Consider the following 11,520-nt stretch of genomic DNA (forward strand, 5'->3'; position numbering starts at 1 on the left):
AATAAACGTATTAGTATATCTTTACAATCTAATCTTCCATTGTATACATTTTTTACAAGATTCCAAAAAAAATGTTTAAAATATATATGTTAAAAATATTTTCCAAAAAAAGCCCCCTAACACAGGGTTTAAACGTATTTTTCTTCTTATTTTTTTTTTTTTTTGGTTTTTTTAATTGCAAAGAAAACGTGAATTGTTACAAAAAAGAAACGAGTAACACATTTTGTGGATTATTTTATTCCTTTGTTTTTATTGTTTATATATTATATATTATATAATGAAATGTTGATCATTTCCTTTCGTTAAGATATATCCTGCTGTAAAAATAAAAATAAACAATTTATTATAAATATTTTATTCATTATGTAACCTAATAATGATGATGTGGCCATTTATTTTGTATGCGAAATGAGAAATTTTAATATATAATATATTTACAAATAAAACATAACTTAAATACTAGAATTTAAAAAGAAGCGATTTGATATCTATGCTGTTATGTAAATGTTAAAGAAAGAGAGTGTGTGTGTAAATAAATGAAAATATCCATTACTCTGATACAAGCTGTCACTAGTAGATCACACTCTACTTATGAATTAAAAATAAAGATGATTTGGACAACTCATGTATTGTATTTAAAAACCCCATCCCAAATTTTGGTTACATTGTATATATATATGTTTGTGTATATATTATATATATTCATTGATAAAGATAATATAGAACATTACATATATTGATAATTCAATGAGATAATTCTTGCAACAAAATATTCCTAGAGCCTGGTGAAAAAAAAAAGTCTGTTATTTTACCCCAATTTTTGATTACTTTAATGAAAACTATGTAGAGTTCCTAGTCAAAATTGAAGAGCCCACCAACCATAGTTAGGAAGAATTTATTTAAAAAGCAAACATTTCATAATAAAATAACAAAAAATCAGTTGATAGTGAATTTATTTTGGGAAAACTATATCTCAGGAAGGGAACGGGTGGGGGTCAGTAAATGAACAAAAAATTATTTATTTTTTCCAACGTTTCGATCTGAATTTCAGGTCTTCATCAGGGCTAAAAACAAAACAAAGAAAAATAACCATCATTAAGAGAAACATAAAAATTAAAAGAAATAATAAACTAACAAATTTGGAGATATACATAAAAATGAATTGAAAATAATATAATTGATTTAAAATAGTTTATTATTTTCAATTCATTGTTATGTATATTTCCAATTTGCTAGTTTATTATTTCTTTTAATTTTCATGTTTCTCTGAATGATGGTTATCTTTTTTTTTGTTTTTTAGCCCAGATGAAGACCTGAAATTCAGGTAAAAACGTCGGCACAAACAAATAATTTTTTGTTTATTTGCTGACCGCACCCTCCCCTTCATATGTTAAAGCAAAATATATTTTAATAAATTATACTCCAGTGAATAATCTTATATTGGATATCACTATCATATTTTGGAGCCATTGTAAAACAGATTTTTACCATTTTGTTGTAAAATATTTTTAATTACAATTACAACCACAATTACTTGTAATTTTATTAAAATTACTTGGAATTACAGGAAAAAAATAACAATTACACAATAATGTAATTAGTAATTGCAATTACTTTAGATCAGCTTTCACTGGCTATTGGGGGACCATAATTAAAATTACTAAGTTCATCAAGAAATTGCTATTACAATTATTTGTAAATGTAATTCCAATTTTACAATTCCTAATTATGGTAATTGGTAAGTATTTGTAATTACTTTTTGCCCAACTCAGATACATATCAATACAAGTTGTTTTGAGTGAGAGGCCCTGTTGATGTGATTATTGATTGAGACACTAGTTTATTGGTTACCACTGGATACAGAACATACTGCTTCTTGTATAGCCAAGAATTTGTTTATCGACACAAAATGAACATAGCTATCGTCTCTAAGCTCCAGTTGATTGTCAAACGGAAGGAGGCGAAGGCAAAGAAGAAAAGTGGTGTACCTGACGCTGCTGCTCTCGCTTAGTAAGATAATATATTTATTTTAAACTATAAATTTAGCATTTATAATGATATTTATTAATAGATACAGGCTAAATAAGTAGTTGAAAATATGCATTAAAACGTATTAAAATACAGAGTTATTTTAATATTACCAATGATTAATTTCCAAAATTATAGTAAATATTGAATTTTTAGAACAAACCTAAATCTGTTGCCTGTACTTAACTAGTATAATTATTAATAAAAGTGAGTTTTTTTTAACCTACATAATTTACAAAGTTTACAAAAGAAAATCAAAGTGAAAAATAATAAGTTCACCTAGTTTTCAAAAATCAATGGAAACAAAATTGACTAATATTGAGATAAGTATACAAAAAATTATACAATGAGGTTTTCGTAGTTGACTGCAAATATAATCTGAGGGGAAGATGTTGAGAGGGAGGAGAGTCAGTAGAAATGAACGCAAATAAGTGTAACTTATTTTATCTGTACCGATGTTTCAGTCTAAATTTTAGGCTTTCATCAAGGATAAAAACAAAATAAAATAACAACCATAATTAAAAATAAAAAACAGAAACAGTATAACAAGAAAGTATTGAAACAAATTTAAACTATATTCTAAGAAAATAATTTATAATACAGAAATAGTAAGAATTTATCCATAAGCTAAGTATTAAAAATATTATTGATGAAGAAAAAATAAATAAATAAAAACAATTCATATGTTTTTTATTTTGTTTTTTCTGATCTCTCTAAAACAGAAAATACATTAAATTAGTAGGTTGCATTCTGTATGGTTACATAATTCGAATTGGTTACCTTTTTCCTCCAATGGTACTTGAAGGTGTACAGTGAGATACTTATCTGGTGTCTTGTGTCTTGTCTCCGTTCCATATGGATTCGATTATAGAAAATTGGAGGTGAGGGGTCTCCTTGTGATGATTATATAAAACAATATATCCACGTGAAAAATATATATGAGAAATTTAACAGTCATTTATATAAATAATGGGATTTAAAAATATATATAAATATTTAAAACTTTAGAAATAGATAAATATCAACAACAAAATATTTAGTGAATATTAAGTAAACAATAATGAAAAATAAAGTAAATTTAAATAGAAGTTATCTTATAAATCTCCTGAAACCAAATCAAGTTTTGTGATGATTGAAATTTAATAATTAAGTTTTAAATCCATCCAAAAGGTAGCGCTGTACTAGGGAACCAAGAACTTGACCTTAGTTACAAAGCTAAATAAAAGAAAGCCTTACATGTCTAATGATTTCTCAAATACTTTATGATGGCTCTTAAATAAGCCAACAGATACTGCTGGTTACTTATCAAATTGATTCTAATATTCCTTCCTTAATTTCTTTTAATTACAAGATTACTTGTTGTTTTTTAATAAATGGCGTGGATTATGAAATAGTGTATAATGAAACCTACCTTAACAGTGAAACATAATATTATCCTTTCCAATAATTTATTTTAGATATGAGACAAAAGTCTTTCAATTTTAATAAATACAACTATTTTTGAGTAATAAATTACTTACATATTTTTATTTTTCCTATATCCCTAAGATTAAATGGTGTTCCAGAAATATATCAGAGCATGTTTAAGAAGAAATTGATAAAAATGATTGTATTAAACTTACTTGTGTGCAAATTGAAGTGAAACTTCTTTATGGGGGTCCTACTAGAGTATGAAACCGAAGTGGAAGGGGAGGGAAAGGAGAGGTAATGCAAGTCAATTCTAATAAAAAAATTTTAATATTGTAACAAAAGAGTAGGTTAGAGAAGCTTTACAATCCCAGCATGCCAGACCGATTGAGTGAGCTCCTGTCTCCTAATAAGAGAGTATGAGCTCCTATTACAATATAAAAAACTTTCCTGGTTGAATTGACTTAGGTAGTGCCTGTTCTATCCTAATTATTATTATTGAGAAACTAATATTTTCTTTCTTAAGCTATAACAGGGAATGCCTGGTAATAGTAGCAGCTTGATAACTAATAATATTCATTTATATTCCAATTGATACCAGTTCAATACTGCATAAATAATTAATAAAATTAAAAAAAACTATAGACATTGTAAAATTTATCTATAAGTTTCTGTAACCCTTATTGAGGGTACTTCTAAGCTCCACCTTAATCCATTTTTAAGTCATACCTGCAGAAAATTTATGATAAAGTATTTCAGACATTATACAGCTCCTGCTCCATACTAAGTCATTTTGGCTTCCAAAAAAATTCTGTTTTCATATTTCATATTTTAGAACAGTAGCTGCTAAAAGTTTTCCAACACTCAGTCTATCGTGGAAAAGTTCAATCACGTTTAAACAAAAATATTAACAAATCGAAAGAATGTGGAACAACAGAAGAAAACAAAGCACTAGATCCTTGAATCCTACAAATTTTATTTCTCTATTGATTCCCACTTGTTTTGCTTTCTCTTTCTAATGAATTTCATTGTTCATCTATTTTTTTTTTTTCACCTTTGTCTTTTTAATGTATATAGTTCTTATATACTACAGTATTATTGCTCAAAACAAAATCAGTTAAATCATTGTTTTGAAGATAATATGGCTATTTATAGCAAAGAATCAGCAATGTTTATAAATAAACAATCCTATAAGGTTACTATGTAAGGGAAATAAGAAAAAAAAAGTTATTTCAATAAAAAATTGAAAATTTCTATTTTGTGGGTGAGGAAGAAAATTACCTGAGGATGGTAATTATTATACACACCACTAGTTAGCTACTTGTAATATAACAAGCAATATTGATTCTTCTAACATGCATACACATAATCTGCATTCTTATAAATCTAAGTCCAGTTATTTTCAAAAAGTTAGCTAATGTTAATTTAATATTATTTTTTTAAATTTTTATAAAACTTTCATTCCATTGAAATTTCACTGTTCCTCTCCCATTTTTTTTTTTTTTTTTTATTCTGTTAAATAAAATATTCATATTTAGTAGATTAATGTCTTTCCTTCTGTACCAAATAAAATTTAACAGAAACAAACAACATTAAATTCACAAATAACACTCAATATTTGGTAATTGTTTAAGATTGATGTATTTTTTTTAATTAATAAGAAGTGACTTTTAAGCTGGCAGTTAAAATAATTTGAAATGCATAAATTTGAGGAGGAACACTGAAAACGGTTGATAATACCAAAATAGTCATAGAAACAGTACAAAAAATGTTTATATTTTTAAAACCGAAACTGCCTTTTGTACTATATATTAGTTCTTTCTTTGTGTTATTTTACTTAAGTATTTTCAAGATTTTCATTATAACTTTTAAATACTTTTTAACTAGTTAACTTGTCTGATTTTCTTAATCATCTCTTATACTTTTCATATTGTTTTTTATCAAAAAAAAAAAATGGAATCTGGTTGGTCCGAATGCATTCAAATAAAACTATTTTACCCCCTTTTTCATTTCTTAGTTTGTACATTCTTTTATATTTCTTCTTTTTATCTGTTACTATTTCCATTCTTATTTCATTTTTTTCATTGTATACCCTTGTAATTTTCCATTTACTCTTTTACTTACGTTAAATGTTTGTATCTTTTTTAGCCCTGATGAAGCCCTGCAACGGGGGGCGAAATGTTGGCTCAATTAAAATAGTTATTACTATTTCAGTTATATTTGACCGCACCCGGACCATATTCCATTTATTAATATACACGGTCAATCAGCAATCTTCCAGATTGTTTTTATCATATTTCTCTAGTAATAATTTTAACAGATTTATCATATATATATTTTAATTACCCCATATCTGGTCGTTTCTGACATACAGGGAAGATAGGGAGTTATCTACAACAGGTGTGTTTTCATTCTGTAGGGTCTCTCCGAAATTAAAATTAAACCCCTCAGGCTAGATTAAAACCAGTACTGCTGCAGTTGGGAGGTTGCTAAGGCACCTTGATGCCTTGACTTTATTCCATGATTATCTTACATCTTGGTGCTTGGTCATTTCTGACATATCACCCTATTCTAACCATGGTGGGCGGGGATCGTTTTTTATATTGTAGGACCACTACAGAAATAAAAGTAGACCTCCCAGGCAAGATTCAAACTGTTGCCACTAAAGTTCCAAATTTGCAAAGACCTATGCCTCAACTCCTTCAACCACAGATGACCCTATTTTTTCTGGAGTTTTCTTACTTGTTCTATCCCTTGGAATTCCAACCAAATTTAGGCATAATAAAATAAATATAATTCTGGACTCCTGCCTCACCTTTCTCCCATCTTTTCATCCTATCAATCCTTGTTCAACTATAAAAACATCAACACAAATAATTTTTTTAACATAATAAGAATAGCTAATGTTTCAGCCAAGAGAAATGTAGGGAACGTGTTACAAAGCAGGTTCAGGATACCAAAACACGCTTTCAAAAAGAATTGAGAATACTACAGCAAGAACAGACATCTGCATTCACTGGGGTCCAGCTTAACAGACTTTATGCAGAAGAGAAACTGCTAAAAAAAGTTTTAAACTTGGATAAAAGAAAATGCTCTTGGAAGAAACAGGAGAAGCTTCAAAACCTGGTAGAGACACAAACATCATCTAGTCCGAGACTTTACTGAACAGATTAGATTTAGTTTCCAATTTATTGTAAATTATAGAATTTTAATAAACTAATTAAAAACTGATATTGTAAATCAATGACATCTCGAGTTACAGAAATGTATGTCCAAATGATGTTTGATAAAAAAAGTCCAAATTTTCCAGATGACTATTTTTTAGCAGAATGCCAAAACATCTGTACACTTGTAATAGTCTTGAATTGAGGAAGTGAGAATGAACCCCCAATGATATTTGTAGACACAAAGATTTAATATGTCTATTTAGTAAACTATTAGTTGATGAAAAATTTTACTCTGTACCATGGAGCAAACTTTACTTGTTTCATAATAATGTTAATTAAAATATTAGTTTTATTCAACGCAATATCATCACCAATTGATCAAAAATTATTTAACTAAGTATCAAATGTTATTAAAAAAGAGTAATAAATGCTTTGTTTTGTATGTTTTCCTATCATTAAAGCAACCGTATAACCGAAGACATTATCAAGTCAATTTTTTTTAATGAATAGCCTTTTAGTATTTCCTCATAAATTTTAGATATCATTAAGTTTATTATATTCACTCTATCATGTACTCGTAATGTGTATGAATCAGGCATGTATAATCTTTAATTAACACAAAGGAAACAGTGGGGCACAGATATTTATGAGAGTGTTAAATAGTTAACTCTTTATTTTCCTTAATTTTGTTAATCAAAATGACAATTTTTATTAGTATTCATATGTGTATACTCTCAGAATGAAGAGTTTAAATCTGTCTGAAGTTGTTTCTTCCATTTTTTGAATTACTTGAATAGTGGCACATCTGACAAAAAAAAATTTTTTGGTTTTAATTTGAAATGGACCTGTTTCTAAGATATTAATGCAGAGAACGGTTTCTTTGTCTACCGTCGACCCTCTATAGACTGTTCTAAAAATATTAGGGTTATCAAATAGTAACCACAGTATACGGTAAAATCTATAGAATACATCAAATACAAAATAACATAATTTTTTATTTAGCACATATTGACCAGAAAAACATGTATTCCAATAAAATAATAAAGAAAAAATTTAGTTTTTAATTAATTTAAAAATAGTGTTAGTTCCTACTAAGATTTTAGATGCAACTGCATAACCTTCATATAAATTTCTTTCAAACAATACCTTCCTTCTGTTAAAAAGGGATCTTCCTAACAGAGATAATTTATTTAATGATGAGAGCTTTTCGATTATGAAAATTATGTCTGAAACAATAAACTTCAATAAAGGTGAAAATGAGTTTGAAGAGTTTATTTTTAAATAGTCATTTTTATTGGTTGAAAAATAAAATAAAGCATTCTACTTGTTCCATCTAATTCTCTCTTATCCTTTTTCATATTACCTAGTGGACTGATTAGTTTGCTCTATATTGTCTCTGGAGTATTAAGACTAATAGGTGTTTTTATTTAAATGTTTAGGTTCTATAATTTATTATTTTATTAATAATGAATAAGTAAAGTAATAATTGTATTATATTGAACGTATGATTTGATTTGATTTAAAATGAACTAATTATAATTGGGTCTGACAAAATCGTCTGTAGCATTATGGGTTAAAGATCATTTATTGCAATTTCATATTATGGGTTTAATAAAAATATGTACCTATCTTATAGTATGTTATAAATATGTTATTTCACAGAACTTTTTGATTACGAGCATAACTGTTTACATATACCACACACACAATTTTGCAAAACTTGGTATTGGGTATTTAGGATTCATGGGATATTAAAATGTTTTTTACATTTAAAACTTAGGTTCAAAAATGTCCATGATCGAAATACTTCCCCTTACTGTATATTTCATATATTGTAAGTGAAAGCAAAAAAATTCAGCTCATCTTTATTTATTTCTTCATAGAGGTCAATTTTTTGTGATATCTCAATTCTATACCACAGAAAATAACTTAAAAGAATAACTCTTTTAATCAATATAAGTACTCTTCAATTTCTCATGGTATTACTAATTTACAACATTATAGTAAAACCAGGATTAAATTGTCATATTAATGTTATTTAATCTTTATAACAGTGCAACACACAAAGAAGGAATTATATATAAGAAGATGGTCAGGGTTGCGGTCAAAAGTGAAACAAAAATAGTTTACATTTTTTTTTTTTTTTTGTTTCACTTTTGACCGCAACCCGACCATCTTCTTATATATCAATTTTTACGGTCAACTATATATACATATATACAAAAGAAGGAATTATTTTGTCATAATCTAAGTGAAGTAATAATATACCTTAAATAACACTACTGTACAATCAAATTTCTTTCCGAATCCTCGTATTTACAGTTTAATTGTATTTTCACTATTGAACTTGCTCCTCTTTATTTATTTCTTCATATACAACAAATTCTCATCACGCAAATGTCCACATAAAACATGTTAAAAGCCTAAATCCCTTAATCTATGCAAATGATTTTTTCATAACAAAACTATGTTACAACTCTGTACTTAAATCAAGATTAAATTTTTATGTTATTTGAAGTTTCTAACATATCTTTTGTGATAATGACATACACATTCATTCAAGGTAGAATTATTTTATTATAGTCAATTTTAAATAATAATGTATAATAAATAACAATGTTTTATTGAATTTTTACTATTTCACATATAATCTCCATAGTTTATTAAGAAAGAGCATGAAAGAATGTATAATTATTCATACATAGTAAATTATTACTAATTAATAATACGCTTAAATAAGTACGAGTGAAAAAATGTACGCCATTTTAACTACGATCCACAAAGCAACTAAAAAAGATGATAAAATTACAATTTTCAAATTTAAAGAATATTAAAATAATAGTTCAACTAACTGCCGACAGATAGCAACATAAATGAAAAGGCAGAAAATAGTAGTTTCAATAACCGCCGCAAGAAGCCAGCACCATCCAAACAGCCATTTCCTAAGTCAAAAATTTCAGAAAAATTTTATATTGTACCTGGAAATGAGAAGGTTACTGGAGCTCAACTGATCGGGTCAGACAGTTAAGACTCCTGTTGGAATATACCTTATTGTGTTTGTTCCAACACAATTACGAGAGACAAACGGAATCGTTTACCTCCTGTAACCTTCTAATCTCCAGGTACAATGAAAATTTTCCAGCTGGGCTTCGGAATCACCTGGCTGGATTGTGCTGAACTCTTGCGGTGGTTGTGAGAACTACTACTTTCTAGCTTCCTTGATTTGTGCTGCTATCTTTTGGTGATTAGCTGAACTAATATTATAAATATTTCTGACCAGTATTTTGACTCCAGAAATTGCTGTTTGGATGCTACTGGCACCTACTGGTACTAATCAGAACTATTATTTCTACATACCTTTATGTGCTATCGTCAAGTAGTTGGCTGAACTATTATTTTTCCTTTTTTTAAATTGTCATCTGTTGTTTTATTATTCAGGGTTAAAATGATGTGTTTGTTTTCAATTATATTTATCCAAGCATGTAATTAATTAAGAGTACAAACTTAAAACTTCATAAATATTTTATTAATAAATTGGATTTGGTTTTGTGCTCCAGATTGTCCATTTTCAAATCCTTCTTTGACCAAGCCATTATAGCCTTGGCTGGCATTATAGGTTGGGCAGTCTTGATCCATTTCTTATAACCTATAACTGTGGCCAGCTTCTTGACTTTCCCTAGACACCTCAGTTCCTTGACAGATCTGGTATAAGGTCCTCCCACTTATTTCTCGGTCTTCGTCTTCCACATGGTTGTTTTTTCTTTCTAAATTGATCACAATTCTTGGCACAAGGAAAAACCAGATTAATTTTTTTTATCTAGATTTTCTATTAGCTGTCCCTGTCCTGTCTCTTCTTATTCTTTTATTTCTCAGTAGGTTGAATCTAGTTTTACAGAGCTTTCCTCAGGGATTTCATCTCTATAGCTTCTGGCTCATATTTTGCTTATGAATTTGAACAGCATAGGTCAACATAAGAATAAAGACTTGTTTTATACCTTCCATTTTCAAATGAAATCCTTATAATTGTTGACAATTTTTTGATGGCCTGGTCATCATCCCTTTCCATAATTATAAGTTCTAAAAATAATAGTATACACTGTCAGTAAAGGTCATATTGCTGCTTTTGTTGAAGTCTTGGAGAGCATTTAGAATATAGAAAGGCACAGGACCATCTCATACGTATTCATAACAATTAACATATAAAGCGGCAAGGAAAACTAAGTACTGCAGCACTGATAATCAACATCTGCAGGCTAAAGGTTTTCAGTCCAGAATATGACCATATAATTTCAAGCTGGGGTTTTTTACACACCACCTCCCTGGTTAAAGGTCAATAAAAATCTCAATTCTTACTAACTTTTTCTTAAAAAATGTATTGAACAGCTGAAGCAATAACTTATTTAATCAAGTTCTTTTGAGGACTTTTATTATATAAAGCATTAATTCTAATTACTATATCATAAAAATAATTATTCATTTAAAATTAAATTTTATTTGAGAATTTTGTAGTATGAATATTTTAAAAATAAGTATTAAAAATAATCCTTAAGTATTTTTAGTTTGTCAGTGAGAAACATGTAAACAAAGTTCTACCTAAAGAAACCTCTCAAGGTAAAAGTTTATCTTAACTATACTTAGTTTGTCAATCAAAAATATTAATATCCTATTACATCAAAATCAGGCAAGTGTATGTCACCATAGAAACAGTACACAAATAACATGATACCAAAACGTAAAAAATCTAACAACTGTTTTAATTACCATGACAAATATATCTTGGTATCACAAATTCATGAATCGAATATTTCTAAAGAATAATCAACTTCTTTAGTTGTGTGAAAGACATTCTGAGTTGAAATAGACTTGGCAACTAAATATGTTACTATTTTATTTACTAATAATTTTCTTTTTAATTTAA

At 27.8% G+C, this 11,520-nt stretch overlaps 1 long non-coding RNA gene across 1 annotated transcript; it reads left to right on the forward strand.

The window, feature by feature from the left end:
* The first annotated feature begins 1,630 nt into the window (after positions 1–1,630).
* On the forward strand, positions 1,631–6,666 carry LOC136797058 (uncharacterized). Its single transcript, XR_010844860.1, has 2 exons — positions 1,631–2,010; positions 6,348–6,666. It is a non-coding gene; the product is annotated as an uncharacterized lncRNA (long non-coding RNA).
* Positions 6,667–11,520: the final 4,854 nt, after the last annotated feature.

Source organism: Halyomorpha halys, unplaced genomic scaffold (assembly GCF_000696795.3).
Source record: "Halyomorpha halys isolate HHAL.00 unplaced genomic scaffold, Hhal_1.1 Scaffold86.1, whole genome shotgun sequence".
Lineage (NCBI taxonomy): Eukaryota > Metazoa > Arthropoda > Insecta > Hemiptera > Pentatomidae > Halyomorpha > Halyomorpha halys.